The sequence below is a fragment of the Chenopodium quinoa genome, unplaced genomic scaffold, assembly GCF_001683475.1.
Source record: "Chenopodium quinoa cultivar QQ74 unplaced genomic scaffold, ASM168347v1, whole genome shotgun sequence".
NCBI classification, from domain to species: Eukaryota; Viridiplantae; Streptophyta; class Magnoliopsida; order Caryophyllales; family Amaranthaceae; genus Chenopodium; species Chenopodium quinoa.
The window spans coordinates 1,023,635-1,027,220 of NW_018745260.1; the positions used below are offsets into that span (position 1 = coordinate 1,023,635).

The 3,586-nt window shown below is 29.8% G+C and overlaps 1 long non-coding RNA gene across 1 annotated transcript; it reads left to right on the forward strand.

Moving 5' to 3' along the window:
• Positions 1-226: 226 nt before the first annotated feature.
• LOC110711350 lies at positions 227-1,483 on the forward strand. The gene is made up of 3 exons (XR_002509340.1): positions 227-761; positions 877-1,002; positions 1,153-1,483. It is a non-coding gene; the product is annotated as an uncharacterized LOC110711350 (long non-coding RNA).
• Positions 1,484-3,586: the final 2,103 nt, after the last annotated feature.

The following is a 3,586-nucleotide window of genomic DNA, read 5'->3' on the forward strand; positions in this document are numbered from 1 at the left end:
ATATAAGTAAAACATTACAGATAAAAAACTTGTATAAGTTTATCCAACACATACATACAACACGAATAATATTACTTTGTTCTACCTATTCTACCTAAGCTAATAGTTATATAGTCAATAAATATTTAGTTCTAAAGTATTGCGTCCACTGTTCTCAAATTTGTTATTGGACCACATTCAACTCTTCAACATCATAAAGGGCTTTCCTTGGACAAACACTACTACAAAAAATGGAAAAAAGACCCCTAATGAGAGACCCGTTATTGTAACCAACAGGTATGTTTGATGTAAGAGATCCATTAATAGAGGTAAGAGGTCTCTTATAAGCCCTCAGGCCCACAAATTTATTGTGTGGAGTGAAATAAGAAACCCATGTAAGAGTCTAGTCTCTTATCTCCTTTTTTCACTTTGCATTATTTGCGTATGTATGGCCTTTCTTTTGGCTCAATATCTCTCCTCTCGAGCTTCACCGACATTAAAATTATAATCACCTCTTTCTTTCTCACTACACCGACATTCCCTTACAATTTTTTTCCTCTAAAATGTATTCCTCATTCATCACCTCCATTTTTTTCTCTCTCATCAATGCCTTCTTCTCCTTCTTTTTCCACCTTCATCAACAAATTCTTAAGAACAAATGCGTGCTCCTTGTATTATTTGAGAAATCACCGCCTTCAAGATCCCTTGTTGCTTAGCCTCCGATGACAACGGTTGCGAAATGCTGTAATGCAATTAGATCTAGATCTAATTAAGAATTCAGGGTAAATTCTCAAATTTTTTAAGCCTTTTTTCTCCATGTTTTCATATTTAAAGTTTTTGAATTTCTATTTGAAACACAACCCTGTTCTTAATTTCATCTTCTAACCTTATTTTCAGTTACGAAGTGCTTTAGTTACGCTTAAGTTTGAATTTCACATCTGGGCAATATCAAGATTGGCTAAATAGACACTATTAATTGGGAATTTTGAAATACCCAATTTTGACAGGGTAGCAATTGATTTGGTAAGTGTTCATTTGACGATTAATTCGTATTTTTCTAATATGATTGTTTATAATGTAATTATTTCTCAATTCAATTTAGTTTTTAAGTCTGATCTTATGCTCTATCTCTTTTGGTTATTTGTCTGATGAGCAATGGGATTAATCATGCAGAAAGCCCTAACCTGCGAAATTCTGAGAGCCCAAGAGTACCAGCTTGTCGAAATTACAGAGAATTGAATACTTAAGCCTTATTGATGTAATTGTAGTAGTAAATTTTAGTGACTTTAAATATTTTTGTGTCAAGTTTTCTTGAATGTTGATTTTTTTTGGGTATCATATAAATCTTTTTAGCCCATAGTATTTCATATGGTCTTATCTTAAAGTATTGTAAGTACTTTTATTTATCTTTATTTTTTTAGGAAAGTACTTATAATTTATTCATTTTCCACCAATTTGTTTAGAGATGAAATATTCAAAATTCAAATGCAAACCATATTAAAAGCAAAAAATAATTTCTAATTTTTTTTTACAAAAATAAAGACAAAGAGACCCGTTAATTGATATGAAGGGTCTGTTTGATACCACCAAACAGACCCCTTATCTCAAATAACTTGTCTTTTTTCCTTGTAAATTATCAATTTCCTAATTTATGTGACAGACCCGCGCTATTACTGATGATAGGTCTCTTTGACCTCACAAAAAGACCCCCTTTAAGTATCGGGTCTCTTTATCAAAGAGACCCCTGAGATAGAGACCCGTTGTGAAGTGGTCTCTCTGGTATATTTCAATGGGTCTCTTTGCCATTTTTTGTAGTAGTGAAAAATCTTTAAAAAAAACATATGAATGAGGTTACAAAGTAAAAACAATCATTAGAATAAATGTGATGGTCTAAATTATAGAAATAAAAGTCATATTAACACAATAAAACACATAACATCCATAATTAACTTATATTTTGATTTTTATATATTAAAATCAATGAAATATGACCATTTACTCACTTTTATGAGCGTATAGAGCTAAAAAGGCTTCAAAATTGCCTAAGGGACTTCTATCTTTCCCACCTTTCATGTATTGGTCCAAATTATACAAATAAAACTCATAACATCCATAATTAACTTATATTTGGTTTCTATGATTTGAAATTACAGAAATATGACCTTTTGCTCAGTTATGGAGCATTTAGAGCCAAAAGGGACTCAAAATTGCCTAAGAGACTTCTATTTTTCCCATTTATCATGTATTGGTCCAATTTATAGAAATAAAGCTCATAACATCTATAATTAACTTATATTTGGTTTCTATGAATTGAAATTAATGAAATATGACCTTTACTCACTTTTTGGAGCATTTAGAGCCAAAAAGGCTTTAAAATTGCCTAAGGTACTTCTATCATGAATGGGTATCTAAGCATGTGAAGATATAATGCATAATAAATATTAACACATTCAAGATTAATAAACAAATCAAGGATATTTTGAAGCAAAATCAAAACAGCAATTCAATTGAATTAAACTAAACGGAAATGCAAACTACAACAAATTTCCATAAAATTAAAAAAAAACAATAAAAATTGAGTAATAATTTCAATAAAACAAGAAAACATTGCAGTTAGATACTTAGATGTATGTTGTATCTTGTGTTGCTGCTTAATACTATACATTTTAACAATTATTAAGATTTTGTTCATTCCTTTGGTCACATTATAAATGGTGCCATATAATGCATTTATGCCTGCCTAGTGGCAAAGATAATACTATAAATCAATATATGGGAATAAGAGAGTGGAAGCAGATGTAGACATAGCTAGATAATTTATACAAAGTAAGAAATAGATAACTCCAGCATAAAATTCAATTTTTTTTAAGCACAACTCAATTCATTCATATAGAATCAACAATAAGATACTCTGGCATCATTACAGTTTCTTATTGAAAAGTACTGAAACGCAACAAACCTGGTGAGTTGTTGCAGAAGTGAGTAGCTCAATAGCTGCTAAAAAGAGCTAGGGGTTGATTTCACCGCGGTTGTTCACGAATAATACTTTCAATGGAAGACCTTAGTTGCATAACCTAAGGCAAAACAGTTTCAGAAAGCTCAAAACATGGAATTTTCTCATTTAGTTCTTTAGGCAAACGATACAAATTTATAATTACTCCCCCTATTTTCTCGTTAATCATGCAAATTTATTTCAGACTCATCAAATTTTCAAAAAATATAAATTTATTTCATATAAATTTTACAAGGTTTTGAATTGAAATTGAACAGTCACATTAGAACATTTAGTTTCCACAACAAATTAATTAAAATTAATTAAAACTAAAAATTAAAGACCAACAATTAAAATTAAAAATTGAACAAGAACAATTATTCACCTAGCCACCGGAAATAAACCCAAACCTACCAGAAATAATAATAATAATAATAATAATAATAATAATAATAATAATAATAATGACAATAATAATAATAATAGTCAGCAGTTATCTACAGTGTTCTTATTAGTATCAACAAACAAAGGTATGGAGCACATCTGATAAAATGCAAAAAAACAGAAGACCAAAAACAAAATAAGAATTTCCTATTAAAAGTTGTAATCAAGCCG